This window comes from Ranitomeya variabilis, chromosome 6, assembly GCF_051348905.1.
Source record: "Ranitomeya variabilis isolate aRanVar5 chromosome 6, aRanVar5.hap1, whole genome shotgun sequence".
NCBI lineage: Eukaryota > Metazoa > Chordata > Amphibia > Anura > Dendrobatidae > Ranitomeya > Ranitomeya variabilis.
In genome coordinates this window covers 407,511,096-407,537,386 of record NC_135237.1, presented here as the reverse complement: position 1 = coordinate 407,537,386, position 26,291 = coordinate 407,511,096, and the positions used below count along the sequence as shown (strand labels likewise).

At 44.6% G+C, this 26,291-nt stretch overlaps 1 protein-coding gene across 4 annotated transcripts in view; it reads left to right on the top strand.

The window, feature by feature from the left end:
- ANKRD12 (ankyrin repeat domain 12) overlaps positions 1–26,291 on the top strand; it is a 159,609-nt gene that overhangs the window by 8,512 nt on the left and 124,806 nt on the right. The window contains exon 1 of one of the 4 annotated variants that reach the window (XM_077270213.1): positions 24,602–24,622. The exons of the other annotated variants lie outside the window; for them this stretch is intronic. The gene's annotated coding sequence lies outside the window, so the exon portion shown is untranslated. Of the gene's footprint in view, positions 1–24,601; positions 24,623–26,291 lie in introns of those variants that run through there. 4 annotated transcript variants of the gene reach the window in all.

The following is a 26,291-nucleotide window of genomic DNA, read 5'->3' as shown; positions in this document are numbered from 1 at the left end:
TATTCGGGCCTCTTTTACAGCCAGACCATTCAAACCTCGTCCAAAGGTCGCTCCCTGGGATTTAAATTTAGTTTTAAACGCCTTGACCTCCTCTCCCTTCGAGCCTCTTTCCTCCATATCGGAAAAAGCGCTAACTTTAAAAACAGTTCTCCTGATTGCCCTTACCTCAGCCAGACGCATTGGTGAGCTTCAGGCTATATCTATAGACCCTCCTTACACTACATTTCTGGAGGATAGGGTAATTATAAAATCTGATCCGGCCTTCTTACCAAAGGTAAACTCGAAATTTCACAGGGACCAGGAGATAGTCTTGCCTTCATTTTGTGCCAATCCAAAATCCCAGGGAGAAGAAACCTTCCATTGCTTGGACGTCAGACGTTGCCTACTTCAATATATAGAAGTGACGAAACCATGGCGACAGTCTTCAGCCCTTTTTGTCTCCTTTCAGGGGGCAAACGGGAAAAAAGGCCACAAAATCAACCATTGCACGATGGCTCCGTATGGCTATATCACTTTCCTATTCCTCTTCGGGGCAGGTCCCTCCACCTGGTGTTACGGCCCACTCTACTAGGGCTATTTCCACATCTTGGGCAGAGAGGGCAAATGCGTCTATAGAGCAAATCTGTAATGCAGCAGTATGGTCTTCACCCTCTACTTTCTTCCGCCATTATAGATTAAATCTAGGGCTGTCAGATCTTGCCTTTGGTAGAAAAGTACTATCTGCCGTTGTCCCACCCTAGAGGTTCTTTCTATTTCTTCCTCTCATGTACCGGTGCTGTCATGGGGAAGGGAAAAAATGATAATTACTCACGGGTAATTTGATTTTCCAGATCCATGACAGCACCGCTCTAGTTCCCGCCCTATCTTGGTGATGGTGTGTGATTCACAAAAAAAAAAAAAAAAAAAAATCTTAAAAAAAAAAAAAAAAAACCACAAGCGAAAGATGGGGTAATAACCACTTAACATAACAATAGATAAATAGTCTTAGAGTTAAGTATAATTTATATATGCCTAAAACTAACATAGCGTTTACCTTACATTCTCTGTAAACAAACTGAGGAGAGAGGTGCCGCCCCCATCTTTTATCTCCTATGCAGGTTTCCTGTTCTTGGGGGCGGGACCATCTCTCATGTACCGGTGCTGTCATGGATCTGGAAAATCAAATTACCCGTAAGTAATTATCATTTTTCTCCTCCCAATGTGATCTTGTAAGGCTACTTTCACACTAGCGTCGTACGACGCACGTCGCAGTGCGACGTACCGACGTATGCAGTGGAAAAAAAACACAACGGGGGCAGCGGATGCAGTTTTTCAACGCATCCGCTGCCCATTGTGATGTCCGGGGAGGCGAGGGCGGAGTTCCGGCCGCGCACGCGCGGTCGGAAATGGCGGACACGACGCACAAAAGTTACATGGAACGTTTTTTTGCGCCGACGGTCCGCCACAACAAGACGCATCCGTCGCACGATGGATGCAACGTGTGGCAATCCGTCACAATGCGTCGCTAATGCAAGTGTATGGAGAAAAAACGCATTCTGCAGGCAACTTTGCAGGATGCGTTTTTTCTCCAAAACGACGCATTGCGACGTGGGTCGTACGATTCTAGTGTGAAAGCAGCCTAAGACTGATGCATCTAACCTTATCACACTGAGAATGAAGACCATTGGAGAGGAGAAACGTAGTGTAATGTTACATGCAGTGCTATGGATCCACCCCAGGTTTTGGCGAGTAATGCCCCGATACCTGAGAGAGATCTAGAGTGCAGTATTTCCCACATGCAGTCATCTTCATCACTGCTCCCTGTTGCAGCTCTACACTGTGTTCCAAATTATTATGCAAATTGGATTTAAGTGTCATAAAGATTTAATTGTTTTGTTTTTCAAATAAACTCGTGGATGGTATTGTGTCTCAGGGCTCAATGGATCACTGAAATCAATCTTAAACATGTGATAATTAGTTTTCAAGGTGATTCTAATTAAAGGAAAACTACTTAAAAATGATGATCCACATTATTAAGCAGGTCACAGTTTTCAAGTAACATGGGAAAGAAAAAGGATCACTCTGCTGCTGAAAAGCATCAAATAGTGCAATGCCTTGGTGAAAGGATGAAAACTTAAGCGTGATCATCGTACTGTTAAGAGATTTGTGGCTGTATCTGAGCACAGATGTGTTTGTGCTGATAAAGGCATAATGAGGAAGATTTCTGCCAGGCAAGTTCATCGGATTGAGAGCAGCTGCTGAAAAGCGATTACAAAGCAGCAAACAGATATTTGAAGCTGCTGGTGCCTCTGGAGTCCCTCGAACCTCAAGGTGTAGGCTCCTTCAAAGGCTTGCTGTGGTGCATAAAACTACTATTCGGCCACCCCTAAACAGTGTTCACAAGCAGAAATGGTTGCATTGGGCCCAGACATACATGAAGACTAATTTCCAAACAGTCTTGTTTACTGATAAGTGTTGAGCAACCCTGGATGGTCCAGATGGATGGAGTAGTGGATGGTTGGTGGATGGCCACCATGTCCCAACAAGGCTGCAACAACAGCAAGGGGGTGGAGGAGTCATGTTTTGGGCCAGAATCATGGGGAAACAGCTGGTAGGGCCCTTTAAGGTTCCTGAAGGTGTGAAAATGACCTCTGCAAAGTATATAGAGTGTCTGACTGACAACTTTGTTCTATGGTATAAAAAGCAGAAACGTGCCTTCAGGAGCAAAATCATCTTCATGCTTACAATGCCCCATCTCTTGCTGCAAAGAAAACCTCTGAGTCATTGGCTGCTATGGGCATAAAAGGAGATAAACTCATGGTGTGGCCACCATCTTCCCCTGACCTCAATTCTATAGAGAACTTTTTGGAGTATCATCAAGCAAAAGATCTATGAGGGTGGGAGGCAGTTCACATCAAAACAGCAGCTCTGGGAGGCGATTCTGACTTCATGCAAAGAAATACAAGCAGAAACTCTCCAAAAACTCACAAGTTCAATGGATGCAAGAATTGTGAAGGTGATATCAAAGAAGGGGTCCTATGTTAACATGTAACTTGGCCTGTTGGGATGTTTTGGAGTTAAATAGCTTTTTTGTTCAGTGAATGTGACCTCCTAATGCTGCAAATTCCACAAATGAGCATTTTCAGTTCTTTAAAACATATCAAATGTTTAGAAATTCTACTGTGCCTAATAATTTGGAACAGTGCATTTTGAGTTTTTATTCATTTTGGAGATTATACTGTTATCATTGGGAGGTTTCTTCTTTAAAATTCGATGTATACTCTAACGGGTGATTACTTTTATTAGACTGACTGTCATTTGCACCAACCATTTAGGAAAATCAGAGAAAAATGTCATTTGCATAATAATTTGGAACATAGTGTACTTTCCTAGTGCTGTAATGACGATGATGACTAGAATTGGTACAAATTGATTTACAAGTTCCAGTCCGTCAGACACACCAGTGATCTGTAGCCACTAAGCAGGTGAGTGAGAGCTGTCTCTTAGGCTTCTTTTACACTTGCCATTGTTTTTCGTCCCATTTTTGCAGCCCCAATAGATTTCTATGGGGCCGCAATAATTCCACAGAGCGCCGTCTCTACGGCTGTGAAAAAATATCGAGCCTGTTCGATTATTTTTCACGGCTTACGGACACGGCCGTTAAAAAAAAAAAAAAAAAAAAGCTTGTTATTACGGTGCACCGTGAATTCTGTTTTTGCGGACCGCTATATATATATATATATATATATTTTTTTTTTTGGTCCCTATTTTTTCCCTACTATTCTAATACAGAAAAACGGCTATTCGCAGATTTTTGCAGCAGACCGGGAAAATTCCGGCGATCCTGCCCGCAAAAACGGGCCGCTAAAATCACGGTAAGTGTAAAAGAAGCCTAAGGTTACTTTCACACTAGCGTCGTTTGGAATACATCGCAATGCGTCGTTTAGGAGAAAAAATGCATCCTGCAAAGTTGTCTGCAGGATGCGTTTTTCCCTATAGACTTACATTAGCGACGCATTGCGACGTATGGCCACACGTCGCATCCGTTGTGCAACGGATGCGTCGTGTTTTAGCGGACTGTTGGCACAAAAAAACCTTACATGTAACTTTTTTTGTGCGCCGTGTCCGCCATTTCCGACCGCACATGCGCTGCCGGAACTCCGTCCCCTCCTCCCCGAAAATTACAATGGGGCAGCGGATGCATTGAAAAACTGCATCCGCTGCCCCCGTTGTGCTACTTAACACACTGTCCGTTGGTACGTACCGACGGACTAGTGTGAAAGTAGCCTTACCTGTTAGCATCTGTGACTCTTGTTTTGATTACCGTACTTGGAATGATGCATCATTGTTGTGTGACGTACAAGTAATGTTGTGCCAGGCCATCAAATCAGAATAAGAGCCTTAGATGCCATCAGGTAATGGGTGGTGCTCCCATCCAGCGATCACTGTCATGGCTGATGGACGGAGACCTAATAAAATTCTCACCAACTCTAAATATGAATGTCCTCGCGCAACGCGAGGAGAGCTTCCTGTGGTGCAGTGGGTTGTGCACGCAGTGTTTGGAACATACAGCACTTTAGATCTATCCCAGATATCTGGGCATTACTCCCTTATACATGGGCCAGCGCCACAGCTTGTATGTGATGGCATTACTGGACAGCTCATCTCTCCTGCACTGTATAATGGTGAGACAGGAGTGAAGCGATTTAAATGAGCTAAGGTTACGCATCATTAGACCCAGATTACATTGGAAACGTCGGTTCTGACTTTCTCTGGGGCATTTGCTATATTCCCTGAATGACAATTCCACTTATGATTGGGTAACTTCTTAGGCATCTTTCACACTTCCGTTGTTGACTGTGCGTCATAGTGCAGTGAAATGACGCGTCGAGGAAAACATATGTGACACATCCAGTATTATGACGGATGCGTCGACTGAGTTCCTGGCCGAATTTTATGGAGAGAGAGAGAGACTGACTTTGAAATATGCTTCCAGGCATGCTCAGAATTAAAAACTGCATCCGTCACTGGATTCCTGCATTTCAGTGTGCGCAGGATCCAGTGTCCATAGGCTCCCATTCTGTCGAACGACGTATGCCGCAGAAGGCGTCAGAACGTTTTTCCACTGCACACAAAAAAGTTTCATGGAACGTTTTTTTGAAAAGACGGGCCGTCAAATCCCCCAGGATCCAGTGCACGACGGACAAAACGTGTGGCTATCCGTCGTGATACGTCGCTAAGGCTACTTTCACACTTCTGTCTTTCAGCTCCCGTCACAATCCGTCGATTTTTGAGAATGCAGGATCCTGCAAAAAAATTTGCAGAATCCTGCATTTTCCCATAGACTTGTATTAGCGACGGATCACGACGGATGGCCACACGTCGCATCCGTCGTGCGACGGATCCGTCGTGTTTTGGCGGACCGTTGTCTGGAAAAAACGTTCAATGTAACGTTTTTTGTCTGCGTCGGGAAAACGTGTAGCGACGGATCCTGCGTCATACGTCGTTCACTAGAATGGAAGCCTATGGACGCAGGATCCGTCGCTGACCGTCACACACTGGAATCCAGCGACAGATCCAGTTTTTCCCCTCTGAGTATGCCCAGAAGGATTTTTCAAGTCCGGGAAAAAAATCTCTATCTCTCTCTCTCGTCCCCCAGACATTTATTTTCCCGGAATTTGTGGACGACGCATCCGTTATTACACTGGATGCGTCGCACACGTTTTTCACTATTTTCATGACGTCCGTCAATGAGAGAGAGATTTTTCCCGGACTTGAAAATCCTTCTGGGTCATGCTCCGAGGAGAAAAACTGGATGCGTCGCTGGTTTCCAGTGTGCGACGGATCCTGCGTCCATAGGCTTCCATTCTACTGAACGACGTATGCAGCAGGATCCGTCGCTACACGTTTTCCCGACGCAGACAAAAAACGTTACATTGAACGTTTTTTTCCCAGACGACGGTCCGCCAAAACACGACGGATCCGTCGCACGATGGATGCGACGTGTGGCCATCCGTCGCGATCCGTCGCTAATACAAGTCTATGGGGAAAATGCAGGATCCTGCATTCTCAAAAATCGACGGATTGTGACGGGAGCTGAAAGACTTAAGGCTACTTTCACACTAGCATCGTGCACTGCATTGACTTGCACGACGGTTGCAACGTGTGGCAATGCATCACTGTGTCGCTAATGCGCCAGTTGCGTTGGACCGTCGCCACCAAAAAACGTTGCTTGTAACGTTTTTTGGTGCGTCGCTCCCGTCTTTTCCGACCAAGCATGCGCGGCCGGAACTCCGCCCCCACCTCCCCACACCTCACAATGGGGCAGCGGATGCGTTGAAAAACAGCATCCGCTGCCCCCGTTGTGCGGCGCATTCACTGCTAGCGTCGGTACGTCGCAACGTACACAACACAATAGTGTGAAAGTAGCCTTAGTGTGAAAGTAGCCTAATACAAGTCTATGCGAAAATGCAGGATCCTGTTTTCTCAAAAAAACGACGTATCTCGACGGGGCTACAAAGACTGAAGTGTGAAAGAGGCCTTATAGGTTTGCACTGGCACATAGAGTGTGTGTGTGTGTGTGTGTGTGTGTGTGTGTGTGTGTGTGTGTGTAAGGGGCTGGATGATTGGTTCACTTCAATAGCTAAATCTGTCCCTGACTCCAGCTATGTATCAACTATGTCAGAAAAGGGGACTGCCTAAGCTAAATGTGCAGTGTTTGTATTGGATGATTTCCCTCAGTTTTAGGGTACATGTCCACGATCAGGATGGCCGGCGGTATCGTCGGAGCGGCAAACCCGCTCGGCACTAAGCCCCGCCCCCTTCTGGGACGCGATGATGCCGAATGTGTTCATTGCACACATCCGGCATCATCGCACCCCACGCATAGGGCCCTGTGTTATTCCTTGCGGCGGCGCAGCGTCGCCGCAAGGAACACGGACATGCTGCGATCTTAAAAGACTCACAGCATGTCCGGAGTCGCAGGGCCGACGGATGCTTGTTTCCACGCATAGTGGACACGGGATTTCATAAAATCCCCTCCACTATGCTGGAACATCTGGACGCTGCGTGTTTGACGCTGCGGCCCCACGCAGCGTCAAACACGCAGCGTTTCCTGAACGTGGACACATACCCTTAGAGAAACCAGAGTGAGCATAAAATCTGGTGCGAATCTCTTTTCATAATTTGCACCTTCTAAGGCCTGTTTCACATTTGCGTTTGTAGGAGCTGCGGTGGGCTACGGACTTCCTCCGTGAAGCCCTGCACCTCCGCCTACTTCTGCATGCGGCCGGCGTACCTATCTTTAACATTACGTACGCAGGTTGTGCGGCTGTATGTGGATGTTTCCGCATGCGTCGTTTTGACGATGCGGAAAAAAAAATTGCTACAAGCTGAGTTCTACGCTGGTCGCCGCATCGTCAAAACGACGCATGCGGAAACATCCGCATACAGCCGCATGACCTGCGTACCTAATGTTAAAGATAGGTATGCAGGCCGCATGCAGAAGTAGGCAGAGGTGCGGCCGAGGGCGGGGCTTCACGGAGGAAGTCCTCAGCTCCTACAAACGCAAATGTGAAACTAGCCTAAACAGCATCTGAATGCGGAGTTGGAGCCTTATAATTGGATATGGCAGAATTTGCTCTGTTTTCCCATCTTTTGACTTTCTGGTCCATAGAGTATAATGGAAGATGTTACCTAATAAATATACAACCTCTGTTAAAAATTATGGAATCACTGGCCTTGGAGGATGTTCATTCAGTTGTTTAATTTTGTAGAAAAAAAGCAGATCAGACTTTTTTTTTTTTTTTTTTTTAAATGAAAGTGCCCCATGCACAATGAAAACACCGTATACTCGCTTGGACCAGCACCGTTCCAGTGTTGTCAGCACTTGTCTGCATGCAATTGCGTGATATTATGTGATACGAATACTGAACAACATGGTCAAAGTGAAATGTGAGCTCTGCGGCCAGTGATGGCTGCAAAGGAGCTGGTCTTGCAGGAGAATATGTGGTGTTTTTATTTTACACGGGGCACTTTAATTAAAGGGGGTTGTCCTAGTAGTGAGCAGCCCTTGACCACCAGGGATGTTATAATCTCCTGACTCAGTGCAGATCACTGGTGCATTCTGTACTCAACCATCGCGGTAAAGTAGGGTTTTTTTGCCAGATTGTATTTATTTTTTAATCTTTCTTACCCAGAGAAATTGTGTAGAGGTTGAATACTGAATATTAAAAAATAATCCCTAAATAATACTCCCCTCCCCATTGGCCACAGCTCTCGCTATACTTCTATTTCAGTTCAAAGATGCATGTGAGTGCTGCAGGAATGACCAGCACGTCACTATCAAGTCCCTGATTGGTTGCAGTGGTCACATATCATTTTTTTTTTTTTTTTTTTACATGTTTTGTAACCAAGAACTAAACACCATGGGAGATCTATGGAAGCAAAAATACCATAAACTGGTCAAAAATTTGGCATCCTCCAAGCGCTCTGTATTTGCATAGGGAAAAAAAAGCTGGCAGGAAAAAAATAGCAGGGAAACCTCGGTGTGTCTGAAGTCTCCATGAATAAAACTCCTTTTTTTGTACCTTCATTTCATTTGTGAAAAGAGAGAACCATTCAGAAAACTTGTGTTGGGTCCAACAGTCACATATATGAGCATGATGCTACAACCTTTGGCAAAAATTATGGAATCACCGGCCTTGGAGGATGTTCATTCAGTTGTTTTAATTTTGTAGAACAAAAGCAATCACAGAGATGGCACAAAACTAAAGTAATTTCAAATGGCAACTTCCTGGCTTTAAGAAACACTAAAAGAAATCAAGAACAAAATATGTGGTAGTCAGTAATGGTTACTTTTTTTAACCAAGCATAGGGAAAAAATTATGGAATCGCTCAATTCTGAGGAAAAAATTATGTAATCACCCTGTAAATTTTCATACCCAAAAATAACAAATGCATCAAATTAGATCTGCTCGTTAGTCTGCATCTAAAAAGGAGTGATCACACCTTGGAGAGCTGTTGCACCAAGTGGACTGACATGAATCATGGCTCCAACACGAGAGATGTTAATTGAAACAAAGGAGAAGATTATCAAACTCTTAAAAGAGGGTAAATCATCACGCAATGTTGCAAAAGATGTTGGTTGTTCAGTCTGCTTAATGAACATCCTCAAAGGCTGGTGATTTCCATAATTTTTGTTAGTGGTTGTATAATCTCGCCAAAGGTAAATTAATGAAATGCAAATTGGGCAAAGATTTACCTCCTCTCAAACTAAGGAGCATAAACTTTGCCGTAGTGTAGATATTGGTAGTTATTAGCCGTTTAATAAGATGCCACCGTGTATAATGCAGCTAAAGCAACCTGCTGCCTTTAAATAGTTAATTTGAGTCTGTCACTACATACTGTAACCAGATGCCACATTCGCATCACACTAAAGACCACTATGAAGCGAAAAGCAGTTTCCTTATATCTCCATGCTGAAACTCCCATACTCTACCCACATTGTTACCTCCCAGCTGAGAAGTCTCAAATAGCGAAACAGCGGAGAACCAAAACGTTATCCTTTTTTTTTTTTTTTTTTTCTCCTTAAACTCCAAATGAGAGTTGAGACTTTAAAAAAAAATAAATTAATTAATCACCTCCTGTAAAAAAGTAAATAAATTATAAATTTATAAGAATACATTGGGGAATTGGTCATAGTCCCTTTATTGCTGTTTAGACCAGGGCTGTGGAGTCGGTAAGCCAAACTTCCCACTCTGCCTCCTCAATTTCCCTGACTCGTCTCAGATTCCCTCATATATTGCTCCTGTTTGAGTAAAATGGTATGAGTCTTTTCATCACCATAATGATACAAAAATCAAGCTATTTACTTACCTTAATCCTGTTTTCCTGTTCACCCTAGCAGTTCTGAGATAAGTGCCGGCATTCGTTTCTAGTGCCGGCATTCGTTTCTAGTGCCGGCATTCGTTTCTAGTGCCGGCATTCGTTTCTAGTGCCGGCATTCGTTTCTAGTGCCGGCATTCGTTTCTAGTGCCGGCATTCGTTTCTAGTGCCTTTTGCATGTGCATAAAGTACAGCAGAGATTCATCTCCACTAAAAAGCCGAGATCCTTAGATCAGGAACACAAGACATTTATAGGACTTTTCATAACTTTCCCAAATTCTTGAGAAAATATTCAGCACATACTACATTGAATTACTGTACCCAATGTATTTATATTTTTGGAGTCTGTCCATTTTATTCCGACTCTAAATGGACTCCAATATCACAGTACTGGTTTAGACACCACTCCTTTGTCAAAGAGGCAAAACCAGTTGGTAATGTACTCAGAAATATCTTAAGAGGCATCATAGGAACATCAAAAAAATATCCCAAATTATTTTTCAATTTAATAAACAGACATGTCAGGAGGATTGACAGACAGTCTTTAATGGAGATCCAAACACTTCTGGGAAAGTAGATGAATGCGGTTATGGTGTTGCTAAACTGAAGTTTTTTTTTTTTGTTTTTTTTTTTTTTTTGCCATAATATTGATAGGTTGAAAAATATTCAAAATTCAGTAGACCTGGCTTTATTAGGCCATGTGCACACGCTGCGGATTCCATTGCGGAATTTTCCGCAGTGGTTTTGATAAATCCGCAGCAAAACTGCTGCGGTTTTTATTGCAGTTTTCGCTGCGGGTTTTCACCTGCAGTTTCCTATTGGAGAAGGTGAAAAACCGCTGCGGATTCCGCACAAAGAATTCACATGCTGCGGAAAATAAACCGCTGCGTTTCCGCGCGGTTTTTTCCGCAGCATGTGCACTGCGGATTTCATTTCCCATAGCTTTACATGGTACTGTAAATGCATGGGAAACAGCTGCGGAACCGCAGCGAAATCCGCAGCGTGTGCACATACCCTTACAGTTTTCAACCACTTTTTCACTAAAGTGGTGGATAATATACATTAACGACAACCTGTCTTAAGTCAGAAACCCTGTGAAATTGTTAATCTAATGTGGGTGCCTCATACAGTCATGGCCAAAAGTATTGACACCCCTGCAATTCTGTCAGATAATACTCAGTTTCTTCCCGAAAATGAGTGCAATCACAAATTCTTTGGTATTATCTTCATTTAATTTTTCTTAAATGAAAAGCAAAAATGAAGCAAAAAGCAAAACATTGATCATTTCACAAAAAACTCCAAAAATGGGCCAGACAAAAGTATTGGCACCCTCAGCCTAATACTTGGTTGCACAACTTTTAGCCAAAATAACTGCGACCAACCGCTTCCGGTAACCATCAATGAGTTTCTTACAATGCTCTGCTGGAATTTTAGACTAATCTTCTTTGGCAAACTGCTCCAGGTCCCTGATATTTGAAGGGTGCCTTCTCCAAACTGCCATTTTTAGATCTCTCCACAGGTGTTCTATGGGATTCAGGTCTGGACTTATTGCTGGCCACCTTAGAAGTCTCCAGTGCTTTCTCTCAAACCATTTTCTAGTGCTTTTTGAAGTGTGTTTTGGGTCATTGTCCTGCTGGAAGACCCATGACCTCTGAGGGAGACCCAGCTTCCTCACACTGGGCCCTACATTATGCTGCAAAATTTGTTGGTAGTCTTCAGACTTCATAAAGCCATGCACACGGTCAAGCAGTCCAGTGCCAGAGGCAGCAAAGCAACCCCAAAACATCAGGGAACCTCCGCCATGTTTCACTGTAGGGACCGTGTTCTTTTCTTTGAATGCCTCTTTTTTTCTCCTGTAAACTCTATGTTGATGCCTTTGCCCAAAAAGCTCTACTTTTGTCTCATCTGACCAGAGAACATTCTTCCAAAACGTTTTAGGCTTTTTCAGGTAAGTTTTGGCAAACTCCAGCCTGGCTTTTTTATGTCTTGGGGTAAGAAGTTGGGTCTTCCTGGGTCTCCTACCATACAGTCCCTTTTCATTCAAACGCCGACGGATAGTACGGGTTGACACTGTTGTACCCTCGGACTGCAGGGCAGCTTGAACTTGTTTGGATGATAGTTGAGGTTCTTTATCCAACATCCGCACAATCTTGCTTTGAAATCTTGTCAATTTTTCTTTCCCGTCCACATCTAGGGAGGTTAGCCACAGTGACATGGGCTTTAAACTTCTTGATGACACTGCACAGTAGGCACAGGAACATTCAGGTCTTTAGAGATGGACTTGTAGCCTTGAGATTGCTCATGCTTCCTCACAATTTGGTTTCTCAAGTCCTCAGACAGTTCTTTGGTCTTCTTTCTTTTCTCCATGCTCAATGTGGTACACACAAGGACACAGGTTGAGTCAACTTTAATCCATGTCAACTGGCTGCAAGTGTGATTTAGTTATTGCCAACACCTGTTAGGTGCCACAGGTAAGTTACAGGTGCTGTTAATTACACAAATTAGAGAAGCATCACATGATTTTTCGAACAGTGCCAATACTTTTGTCCACCCCTTTTTTATGTTTGGTGTGGAATTATATCCAATTTGGCTTTAGGACAATTCTTTTTGTGTTTTTTCATTTAAGACAAATTAAATGAAGATAATAATAAATAATTTGTGTTTGCAATCATTTTCAGGAAGAAACTGAGTATTTTCTGACAGAATTTCAGGGGTGTCAATACTTTTGGCCATGACTGTATGCTGCACTATAGCAATAAAGGCTACCTGCCATGTGATTCAGGCAGCCTGAGCCACAGGCTAATGAATCAGAACCTGGCTCCCTTATTACAAAGGCTGCAGTGTTTCAGAGAAAACATACTGGAGACGGGGGGACAAGATGACTAAGAACTAGTCACCAAGGTGGACCTTGCTGGGTTCTCCCGCCTCCAGCTTTCTCCCTACACATATCTATCTATTCAGCAATGAGGTTGCATCAAGTAACCTCAAACACTGAGTGACTCGTAGCCTAAATAAGGCCATACATGTGAGACTTAAGTTGGCCAAGCATGTCTGTTTCACTGCCACTCATCAATTTTTTTTCCTCTTAATATATTGAAATCATCATATTATATAGCACAATGTACTTAAAATTTCTAATTTTACTTTCCAGGACGTCCTCCCCTTGCTGGGACAGGAAACACACGAGTTTAAAAGGTCATGTCCCACCCCCAGTCCCCAGTGTTTTTCCTGTCCTTGCAAGGAAGGGACGCACGAGTGAAAGCTGCGCAAGCTTACCGGAGCTCAGGGGGATCGTGCGGCTTGCCAATACCCTTCCCCCTGTCAAGAGGCTCAGGGCAGAAACCCTCCGGAAGGGGGTCCCTCTGCTCCAAAGACCAGGAGTGGGACGAGGCTCCTGGTGGCAGCCGCTCCTCCCGGTGGGAGGCTCTCGGCTGCGGACGCTATCCACGTGGTGTGCAGCTTCCAGAAGCAGCGTGGTGTCCTGCACGGCGTCTCCAGACGGAATTTCCCAGGGACGCGTCACTTCCGGTTTTTCGGCATCCCTTACTGTCACTTCCGGTAACGCTGCATGTGTGGGGGAAAGCGTGGGTTCCAGCGTGGATCGCATAACGGCTGAAGCGCTCCTGATCCGGCGCTGTGAGCTGCGGGGACCTGCTACCTTCATCATGGAAGCAAGCATGCCAGTCGAGGAGGGGGTAAGTGCGCATAGCGCAGACTCCCCTATCTGCACGCAGTAGTAGGCTTACCCCAGTGTTTATCCCTATCTTATGTCATTTAAGGATAAGGGAACCCCCGCTGGCCCCTCTGGTCAAGCTAAGAGATCCAGCAAGGCCTCAGGGAAACCGCTAGATGCCCTATTTGTAATACGAAGCTCCCGGACTCCCATGGGAAAACCTTGTGTGCAGATTGCACATCCAAGGTCATGAGGGATGAACAACCCGCACTGCTGTCTGAGATGAGATCCCTTATACGCGAAGAAGTACAGGCTTCTTTGTCTAGCATGGTGCAGAAATCCAGCCCTATTCCCAGCCACAAGAGAGCCAGACGGGAGCGAAACTTAAGAGAGCCGGAGTTTACTTCTGAGGACAAGTCTGACTCAGAAGACTTTGTCTCTGAAGAAGAGGGAGAACTTCCGTCCGGGAGCCAGGACCACCAAAGGAAATATCTCTTCCAGGCAGAAGAGACAAATGATCTCGTGCAGGCGGTGCGATGCACTATGCAGATAGAAGAGACATCTAAGCCACAATCCAGGCAGGACCTGATGTTTGGGGGACTTATGTCACGTCAGCAGACAGTGTTCCCGGTTAGCGAGCATATTAAGGCCATGATACTGGAGGAGTGGAAAGAGGCGGAACGCCGGCTGGTATTATCTAAGGACTTCAAAGCTCGCCTACCATTTGAGCCTGAAGACGTAAAACTATGGGAAGAAATTCCCAAGGTAGACGTTCCGATGGCAAAAGTGGCTAAAAAGACAGCCATACCATTTGAGGACTCGTCAAACCTGCGCGATCCCATGGATAGGAAGACTAACATACTGTTAAAAAGAGCCTGGGAACCTTCCGCGGCTCTAATAAAAACTAACATAGCAGCTACTTCGGTAGCTCGGTCTATGTACCTATGGATGGGTCAATTAGAAGAGCACCTGTCCAATAAGACCCCGAGATCTGAAATCCTAAATTCTCTCTCTATAATGAGGTCCGCCACGGCTTTCTGTCCGATATGACTAGTGAGTCAGTCAGATTTTCGGCTAGAAGCGGTTCTCTATCCAACGCGGCTAGGAGGGCGGTCTGGCTGAGATCCTGGTCAGGGGATAATGCTTCTAAATCTAAACTATGTTCAATTCCCTTCTCAGGAGCAAGGGTATTCGGGCCCTCCCTGGATACTATTCTAGAGTCGGCCTCTGATAAAAAGAAGGGGTTTCCGGAAGAGAAACCTAGGAGACCTCAGTCCTTTCGGAGAGGATTCCCCTTCAGGAGACAGTCTGATGTTAGAGGAGGTAGATCCAATAGAGGATCTTATAGGGGTTCCCGTAGCCAGGGCAATAGAAACAGAAGTTTCTTCTTCAGTCCCTCCTCAAAATCTAAGACACAATGACGCCACACTTATAGGAGGACGGCTCAGTCACTTTGCGCACAATTGGGCCCGGATCACCCAGAACCAGTGGGTCCTTCGGACCGTGTCAGAAGGCTACAGTATCGAGCTTTACTTCCCCCCCCCCCCCCCAGACAGATTCATCGCGCCTACGGTGGTAACGCGAGACTCTCCCATGATGACAGACCTAACGGATATGCTTTCCTCAGAGGTCATAGTTCCAGTACTGCCACTAGAAGTAGGCCAGGGACATTACTCCTCCCTTTTTTCCATAACGAAACCGTCCGGCGAGTCTCGCACTATAATAAATCTGAAACCTCTGAATGCCTGGGTCAGGTACAAGAGGTTCCGTATGGAGTCCATTCGTTCGGCAATCCTCCTCATAGATCAGGATGCCGTGATGTGCACTCTCGATCTGAAGAGGGCCTATTATCAGGTTCCCGTCCACCCCTCATCTCAGAAGCTTCTGAGGTTTGCAGTAGTTCTGCCGTCCGGGACCTGTCACTACCAGTTCCAGTGCCTTCCGTTCGGACTTGCCTCAGCACCTCGTATCTTTACAAAACTGGTGTCGGAAATTGTCGCTTTCCTAAGAAATCAGGGGATCATAATAGTCACATATCTCGACGACTTCCTCCTAGTAGCAAGAATGCCAGAGATTCTATCAGACCACAGGAACTGAACCATTTCGCTGATGGAAGAGTTAGGATGGGTCATAAATTGGCGGAAATCTGACCTGACGCCAGAACACAGGAAGACCTTTCTGGGAGTGTGTCTGGACTCTACAAACCGAATATCCCTCCTACCCGAGTCCAAGCTGGTCGCAATACAGTCCCAGATCTGGCTCCTATTAGAGCACAGAGTGTCAATAAGGACGGCCATGAGAGTTCTCGGCCTAATGATGGCTTGCATTCCGTGTGTAAGATGGGCACAGTTCCATTCAAGACCACTGCAGAAATTAATCCTTTCCAAATGGGACCGGCGCCTGTCTTCTCTGGACAGTACTTTAAGGCTATCACATCTTGTAAGAAGGTCTCTCCTCTGGTGGACAGAGCCAGAGAAGTTAAGAAAAGGAGTGTTATGGTCTGCCGATCCCTACGTAGTAGTTACTACAGACGCCTGGGGCTGGGGAGCTCGCTTAGAAGACAGGATCCTTCAAGGGAGATGGCCGGAAGACGTCATCCACAGCTCCTCCAACTTCAAAGAGCTGTACGCTGTTTGGGAAGCCTTGAGAAGGAACCGACACATCCTGGAGAATCACCATGTCAGAATAATGTCCGACAATGTGACAACAGTCTCTTTCCTGAAGCATCAGGGAGGCGCAAGACACCATCCGCTTCAGGAATTGGCGGGGCGAATATTTCGTTGGGCAGAAAGATCAGTCCTATCCATTTCAGCAATCCACCTGGAAGGCTCCCAGAATGTCATAGCAAACTATCTCAGCAGGAGATAAGTGTTTGCAACAGAGTGGGAACTCAACCAGGATATCTTCCAGGACTTATGTCTATGCTGGGGAACTCCCTTTATAGACCTATTCGCAAGCAGGAGAAATTCAAAGGTCTCAAGATTCTTCTCACTAAACCCTCGGGATCTTCCGAAAGGAATAGATGCTCTGAGCCAGAATTGGACGGAACCTCTCTCGTATGCATTCCCTCCTCTGGCATTAGTCCCAGCTGTTCTCAGAAAGATCAAGGAGGATTGAGCTCGTGTCATATTGATTGTTCCGTACTGGCCAAGAAGGAGTTGGTTTTCCCTTCTACTAGAGCTGGCAATTGAGAGTCCAGTAGAGCTTCCTCTCAGAGCAGATGTAATCCACCAGGGTCCGGTATTTCACCCAAACCCAGAGAAGCTCCATCTCTCTGCATGGATCCTGAAGGGTTCATCTTGAAGGCAAGGGGTCTGTCGAGCCAAGTAATAACTACTATCAAGTCTAGTAGGAAGCCTGTTACATCAGCAACTTACTTGAAGATCTGGAGGCGATTCTGTCTGGAAGGTGGCAGGTCTGAGGTTGCGGCAGGCACTCCCGACTTACCCAGAATTCTAGATTTCCTACAGGCTGGGTTTGACAAAGGTCTCAGACCAAGCACCTTGAAGGTGCAGATCTCGGCACTTAGTTCCTTTCTTAACTATCCCCTAGCGACTCACCCGTGGATAGTTAGATTTATCAGAGCTACCCAGAGGTTGCGGCCCACCATTAGACACTTATCGCCTTCCTGGGACCTTAATTTGGTCCTCAAATTCCTCTGTAAAGACCCCTACGCTTCTACTGATAATATGCCCATTTCGGTTCTCACACGTAAAACGGCATTTCTAGTAGCAATTACCACGGCTAAAAGGGTGGGGGAAATTCAGGCCCTGTGCACTAGGGACCCGTACCTCCAGATTAGAGAGGATTGTATAATTCTTAAACTTGACCCCTCATTTATTCCAAAAGTAGGAACAATTAAAAATAGAAATCAGGAGATCGTGTTACCATCCTTTTGCAATAACCCTGCTAATGCTAAAGAAAAGGCTCTACATTCGCTGGACGTCAGACAGGCAGTCCTAGACTACCTGGCAGCCACCAACTCATGGCGCATTGACCCAAACTTATTTATTCTCTATGGGGGAAAGAATAGTGGTAAGAAGGCCTCTATCGCGCGGTGGATCACGTCTGTGATCTCTGAGGCCTACCAGTCAGAGGGGGTCTCTCCTCCAAATGGTCTCCATGCACACTCTACACGAGGGATAGCTACTTCTTGGGCAGAGAGGGTGGGTGCCTCTCTAGAACAGATCTGTAAGGCCGTGACATGGGCTAGTGCCAACACCTTTGGTAAACACTATAAACTTGATGTTTTGTCTGGTCAACATACTGCATTTGGGAGAAAAGTTCTCCAAGCGGTAATCCCACCCTGAGGAGGTGCTTTGGTACTCTCCAGGGTGCTGTCAGGAGGACGTCCTGGAAAATAGGTATTAAGCTTACCGTTAATGATGTTTCCAGGAGTCCATCCTGACAGCACGGGTAGTTCCCTCCCTGTAATATCTATATCATGTTATGGTAATCCCGGCATGTATGTAACACGTTCCTAACGTATGATGTAATATGTTTTTGGATACAATGTAATATGTTTGTTACCATTAAACAGTTTTTTCTGCATATCCTTGTAGCGGTTCTTGTTACAACACTGAGGACTGGGGGTGGGACATGACCTTTTAAACTCGTGTGTTTCCTGTCCCAGCAAGGGGAGGAGGACGTCCTCCAGGGTGCTGTCAGGATGGACTCCTGGAAACATCATTAACGGCAAGCTTAATACCTATTTTTCTACTCAGCTAATTCTTCTCTTTTCCTTTAGTATTGAAATAAAAACAAACCACACTTTTTTCATTTTTTGTATAAGAATAACACAGGCTGTGTGCACACTTTGCCTTTTTTTCCACATTAAAAACGCGATAAAAACGCATAAAAGACGCATACATATGCATCCCCTCATCTAGAATGCATTCTGCAATTTTTGTGCACATGATGCTATTTTTTTTCCGGGAAAAAAAACGCATCGCGGTAAAAAACGCAGTATGTTCATTAATTTTGCAGGGTTTTTTTTTCACGTTTTTCCCGCTATATAATGCATTGGGAAAGCTCTGGGAAAAAAAATGCATGCGGATTTCTTGCAGAAAATGTCCGGTTTTCTTCAGGAATTTTCTGCAAGAAATTCTTACATGTGCACATACCCTTATACTTGCCTAATATCCATTCCATTGAATCCCTTGTCACCTGTAATAAAGCAAAAAGAAAAAAAAAAATCCCTCTCCTGTCTGTTCTGTCCCATGCCGTAATCCATGTCTGGGGATAAATAGTTTTCAACTTGGACAGTGCCAAGATGCAACCGTCCAAGCTGAGAACCACTGAGAAATGATCTGCTGCAAGTGCAGAATCAGTGACTAGCAGTGGCGTCATCAAGGTTACCTCCTGTCGCTGAGGCTTCGCTCCCAGCTGGGCTGAACTGCAGTGACCTCGGTGAGATCCTTGCTAGCACAATGAGGAAAAAAGTCTCACTGTGCAGAGGCGAGTTCACTGCAGTGAAATTCTCCCGGTGAACTTTGCCTGTGTACCCAATGGACTCTGATGGATAATACACAAGGTGCATGCTACAGACTGCAACCACTTCTGCTTCATCCAGGAAAGACCGATCCCATCTTTGAAGCAATTGCTTGAATATGCCCTAAACGGGTTACTTTTTATGTAACTTCTGACTAGTCATAGCTGGGAGTTTTTCTTATTTGCGTTTTTGATAAAATCAAGAAGTGAAGATGTTTAGTCTGAAGGCATAGGCCCCAATTCCTCACAATTTTTGTGCAACTCCGATGCAAAAGTTTTTTGCGACTTTGGGGTTTTTTTTTTACTCCAGTCTTAGCCATGATTTTAGAAAGTGGTTAAACTTTTGAGGGAATGAGCTCAACAAATTTATCATAATTCATGCCACAAAAGTGGTGTAAATTACAACACATGTTCTGTAGGCTGAAACTGTAGAACGTGTATTGCGCTGGCACATGGCAGCAGAGAGATGTGCTGAATTAATTTCGTTCTAGTAACTGATGACACAGGACATGTGCCCCCTTCCTCACTAATGCTGACATTCTGTCATATCTCTGTTAAAAAGTGAACCCGACCTTTTGTGTAACAGAGATCCATCAGTAAAGGTGAAAGATGATTAACATGGATATTTTAGGTTCCTCAGCTTCATTAGCGTTTGATTTCATTCTGGATGAAGGCACTTGGCAAACACTCGCTTCTGTGTCATGTCTGCAAGTTCAGTAGTGAAATTGTAATTTGCTCTATGAATGCAAATAAGCATAAATTGTAGATGCAGTTATTATTTATTATCCAAATATTTAATTCCTAGGAGATGGAAGTAAAAATGGCAATAACCAAACATGATGTCTGTAGAAAATACTATAGCACAGGAGAGAAATTGCTCGGTCAACCGAATGGCTGCATATAAAGGATGTATGTGCATACATAAGCAGTCTTTTGTTCTTTTGCAAGGTGGGAATGTCCCTAGAATTTTTGCTGCTGAGCATCTGCTCTCATTGTACTCGCCCTGTGTACTCTGCGATCCTTTGTCATACGTTATATTTTCAGAATCTGTTTTTGGATGTGTTTCACTGCAGAAAATCTTTTCTAGTTTCAATGGCGCCTATGTGAGGCGTCATACGGAGGTTAGCTAGATTTACAACCGAACATTTGCTGTGTTTCCTGTTGCATTACTTGCTTTTAGCTGTGATTCTGTTGAAGTGTTTGTATAGGTACCGTAAATTGTGTATGGTTTTTCCCTTAGTTATTGACTGCAGTTTTTTACCAATGTTGTCATTAAGCTTTCATCTGTGAATTCTTTCTTTTTCCCGTTTTGTATTTTCATCATTGGAACAATATTTAATCTTGTGAGGTGCATATGTAGATGGCACAAGTGGCTCCTTTGCTTCTGAAAATTTAGCTACTGAAAAAAAAAAAAAAAAAAACATTCCATGCATCTGAAGTGGTGTTTAAGATTTTTACATACCCCATTCAAATGAATAAAGTCCAGTAATGTATCATCTCTGCCTTATTTGAACCCAGCATGCTTATCACATAGTGATGGCTTTTCCCACCATTAGGAACTAATAAGTATCTGCTGGCAGTGGGGTAATGCAACCGTTGACTGAGCACAACATCCTCCATGTAAATTGCACTGGACCCAAGTACAGCCGGGCGTACATACAGCTTGTGGAGTGTGTTTCCTGAGATGTGCACAGATCTGATTGCTGATCCCCCTTGGAGGTTAGTTAGAATATTTCCAGTGGAGTTCATGAAAAATTCTAATTTAAGCTTTTTATAGCTCTCATCAGCTGTCTTGCTTTGTCTTGTGTATCTCATTTACTGTGTATTTTTCAAGAGCTATTAACCCCTTCTTTCCCGTCGGTGCTATGTGAAGTACATGGTCAGTGCAGCATGTTGTGAGGCCTATTCACACTGCAACATACAGGTGTGCTGGGATGGAATTGGCTCAATATCCTTTGCAGCCGGGTTACAACTGGCACCCTGCTGGAGCAGCAGGGATCAGTCATTGCCAGTCCCTGACGTTTAAGACCTTAGACGCCACAATCGATGGTAACCACAGCATCTAAGTAGTTGAATAAAGGGAGGGAACCCACTGTTACGTGTTTCCCGCCCTCCCCCTCATACTATGCAATCCATTGTCATAGCAGCCAAGCAAAGGATCCCATGTACCATCTGTTATTAGACCCGGTCTGGGTTGCTATGTACCATCTCCTTCTGTACAGCTCTGCTATGTGCATGAAGCCTTAAAAAGTAAATTTCTTAAAAAGGTGTTTCTCCCAGTTATAGGAATGAATTGTACAGTATAACAAACTCTGTGGTCCCATCTTGCGTTGTTTTCAATTTCTCGTTGATTTTAATGTTGTTTTTCTGAACTGTTGTCTATTACATGACGAGGACTGACGTTAATGCTTTGGCAATAAAGTTGGGTTTTATTTAATAACCGCATAAGGAAATCTTGAATATTCACAGCAACTCAGGGGTTGCTTTATACTTTTGATTTCTGTAATTTACCTGCACCTTTAGACCAATTGGAAACACTTGTCTGTGATGTCTTTACATGATTCGACTCTCCTTGTAATTACTATGAATTATGGCAAAATAAAAAACAACTTCATAGATGGTGGCTTGATCACATGCTGCAAACGATAATCTTTTCACCTGATGAACGAGCATGTTGCTCGGCCGCCTGTTTACACCGCAAGATCGTGAAATGAGCATTTTTAACAACGTTCGTTTAGGATCATCTTGCAGTGTAGGGTGCGTGTCCACTGTCCGGATTACATCTGGATTAGCTGCGGATTGAACGCTGTGTACACCCGCAGCGTTCAACCCGCAGCGGCCAGATGTTACAGCATAGTGGAGGGGATTTTATGAAATCCTGTCTCCACTATGCGTGCAAATACGCATCCGGCGGCCCTGCGTTTACGGACATGAGGCGCGACTTTTTAGAACGCAGCATGTCTGTTTACCTTGCAGCGACTCTCCATTGCCGCAAGATAAATAACAAGGTCCTATGTATAGGGTGCGGCGATTCCGGATGTGTCCATTCCGGATGTGTCCAATGAACACATACGGAATCACCACGCGTACAGAAGGGGGCGGTGCTTTGGGCAGAGTGGGTTTTCCGCTCCATCCAAAGTGCCGACAATCCAGACCGTGGACACGAACACTAAGGCCATGTGCACGCGCTGCGGATTTTGCTGCGGATCCGCAGCGTTTCCGCAGCTGCGGGTCCGCAGCGGTTTCCCATTCGTTTACAGTACAATGTAAACCTATGGGAAACACAATCCGCAGTGCACATGCTGTGGAAAAAAACGCTCGGAAACGCAGCGGTTTACATTTCGCAGCATAGCATGTCAATTCTTTGTGCGGAATCCGCAGCGGTTTTACACCTGCTCCATAATAGAATGGAATCCGCACAAAAATCGCAGTAAAACCGCAATAAATCCGCAGGAAAAAAGCAGTGCTTTTGCCCTGCGGATTTTATCAAAATCAGTGCGGAAAAATCAGCACACCATTCCGCAGCGTGTGCACATACCCTAAATGTCCATTTATTCATCAAATAAAAGCACATTGGCGAAACATGTGAAAACTTGAGAGTAAATCTACTCCGAGGTAAGTGGCACCTTCCCTCTCGGCATCCTCCACTGGCCTCTCTGGATATAGAGCACCTCTGTAGAGGTCTGCTGGGAACAGCCTGTTTTGCTGAGTGTTCTCTTTGCAGCAGGTAAAAGGGAAATGTGACAATACTTGTGTCCTTGAAATGTAATACATTGCCAAAGTCAGCCAGAGGAAGAGTCGCTGTCTGTCAGCAATTCCCTTCTGCAGCGCATAAAAGAAGGGTTGCTCTATTAAGTCCTTACATCTTTTCAGGTTTTAAATCCTTTTTTTTAATATGCATAATATATTGATAAATGGCAAAACGAGCTTACTTTCCCTGCATTTCGCTGCATTTCTGCCTGTGGTCTTTAATTTGACAGCAGCCACCAGTCGCCGGGCAGCCACGTACCATCTACATCACCATGACCGGTGGTCCTGGTGGTTGTGATGCTATCGATGCAGCAAAAAACTAAGGGCAGTGATGGGGCGTCAGGGGGTAAGTAAAGCTTACATTTTATATTTAGATAAATGTTGCCTGAGTAAAGGATTTTAAACGTGAAAAAAACCTTAAAGCTTGATGTGTTGTGTTTTTTTTTTTTTGTATCTTTTTTAATCTGATTTATTGAGAACTTCCGCGCAAATGTATTCTGTTTCCTTTCCTTCATTTTCCTCTCAAACTAACGTCCAGCATTTAATAAAATAAAGAGAAAATCCCACAATCTTGGCAATTCTGCCAGCATATGTTGCATTTCTTGATTGCTGCATCCTTCTGAAAAGACTCGAGTCATTTAACATTCGGATACAGATGAGTTTTGTAGTGTCCTCCATCTTTTACTGAAGTTCACATATCAAGGATTACTTGGGGCCTGTGCACATGACGGCCTTTTACACTTGGGCGAATATACAGAGTTTTTCAAGCAGAAGACTCTTCAGTAAACTGCCTTTTTTTTCATTGTCGTTTACTGAGCATTTTTCTGCCTGGTATCTTTCAGGATGGATTTCACATGGAATTTGTGACTTTTTACTGTCGTTTGCTTTACACCATTCAATAATAAAACGTCTAGCTTTTTTTAAGCAAAAAAAACTATGATCAAATGCTTCAAAAACAGTCTGTGGATGTCTTCCGGGCATCTTTTTTCCTTTTCTACTAAATTGCAGAGTATCTTCTGAGTGTAAAACACCCGAAGAATGGTCCTGAAGCAGTGAAGACATTCAAAAGCATATGAGCAGCAAGTCGTTCAACATAGAAATGCATACCGTATTTTTTTTGGACCATAAGGCGCAGCAGACTATAAGATGCACCCAGATTTTAGAGGTGGAAAATAGGTAAAAAAAAATATTTGATACAAAAGATGTGGTAAAATATTTAATAACCTAAATAACATACTATTATATGTGGTGTTATTATATACAATAGTATGTTATGTTGGAAGCTATGGGTAAAAGATGGTGCTGTGGGACCAGTGTGGTGTCTGTAAAGAACTATATGGAAACGCTGGAGGGTGAGTATAAGAATGGGGGCACAGGGCTTATATTTAAAGCACCACTCCAGCACTTAAAAATAACACTGGAGTGCTGCTTTAAGATCCAATGGGAGAACTATAACTCCCAGCATGTCCTGCAGAACCTATGGCATGCTGGGAGTTATAGTTCACCACAGGAGTGGCAGAGTGCTTTGTGTGTTGTAATGACTAACCTTTTAATTAATTCTTGCTTGTACAGGCAGTGCAGGTCCCGCAGCTGTGGTGACAGGTAATGAAGGGCTGAAGCATCACATGACCGCACTGAGCCGCCCTCCCACTTATTCCTCACCACAGCTCATGTAAGAGGAAGCTGCATTGTTTCTCTTGCGGTGTCTGTAGGACCTGTGATGACACAATGAAGAGGGCGGGCTCTGTGCTGTCATGTGATGCTTCAGCCCGCCGTCTTCATGACCTCACCACAGGACCTATACGGGAGCACTCGGCATCAGCACAGCCCATGCTGTGCTGTCAGGTATGCAGCGATTCCTCCTGTGGCACTCTGCTCCTGCCTCCTCCTTCTCCACCAGACACACGATCTCCCCAGCCGCTGCAGGAAGCCGGCGCTGGGGAAATCGTGTGGGTCCGCTGTTTAGGTGAAGGAATATTCATTTGCTTAGCGGGGAAGCGGCTAATGAATATTCCTTCGCTTTAGGCTTCGGGACCACGTGGTTTCCCCAACACTAGATTCGTGCAGCGGCAACATTTTCCTGCCTTCTGCGATCCAACTCTGCCGCTGCCCCCTCCCCACATGTTACATTTGGACCATAAGACACCCCCCTCACTTCCTCCCAAATTTGGAGGAAAAAAAGTGCATCTTATGGTCTGAAAAATACGGTATATTCAATTTTTCAAGCTTCGCCTGAAAGACATTTTGTACACATACCATTTGGTACTTTTTGCGTGTATGTGTCTATAGAAACAAGCTAGCACTTTGCTATATTTTTGCAGTCTGGAGTTTTTCCTCAAAGTTCAGATTTTGCATTTTGATAAAGCACAAATTCATTCTAGTTCGGTGCAGGTTTTTCCAGATCCTGCAAGTGGGGGAAAGTGGGATCGCGCTATTGCTTATATCTGGTCCTGTACCAAGTTGGATATGCTTTTATTACCTTTTACTGTCAATTACCAATATCTTCCCTTTGGGAGCCATTAACAGACCTATTTCCGACAGTCCTATACACACCCAAAAACCTGTTTGTTTTTTTCTGGCCACCATAATCACAATAGTTTTTTTATTTTTTTAGTGCCAACATATTCTGTAGCACAGTACAGTACATTTTAGAGAGGACCATACAGAATAACACAACTGTTACCGGGAGCGTGGCTGATCGCATTGGATGTATTATTCCGTCCATGAGAATTAAGTCCCAGGTCACAAGGACGGAATAGCATGTCCAGTGCCAGAAAGGGGTTAAACTCTGTAGTGGATTTCAATTTCCCTGACTCCACAGCACTGCCTCACTACTGAGCATGTGCATAAAGTGCGGCACAGATTTATCTAAACTAAAAGCAGAGATCCTTACATCAGGAATAGAACAGATATTTATAGGACATTTCATAACTTTCCCATATTTTTCAAAAAACATTTGCAGCACATACTGCACTGAACTACAGAACCCAATTTATTATATTTTAGGAGTCAGTTGGTCCATTTTATACAGACTCCAACATCATCAAAATGTGCACCCACTCCGATTCCACAGCCCTGTGGGCCACCATTGCAATGACTGGCACAGGGTAGAGACATCGGTGTAGCGGTTGGAAAGGAATATGACCGACTAGTAGAAAGTTGTAATAGTCAAGACGAGAATGAATAAAGGCAACACTAAGGTACCGTCTCACAGTGGCACTTTGATCGCTACGACAGCACGATCAGTGACGTTCCAGCGATATCCATACGATATCGCTGTGTCTGACACACAGCAGCGATCAGGGACCCCGCTGAGAATCGTACGTCGTAGCAGATCGTATGGAACTTTCTTTCGTAGCTGGATCTCCCGCTGTCATCGTTGGATCGGTGTGTGTGACACCGATCCAACGATGTGTTCGCTTGTAACCAGGGTAAACATCGGGTTACTAAGCGCAGGGCCGCGCTTAGTAACCCGATGTTTACTCTGGTTACCATCGTAAGTGCGGGAAGCAGA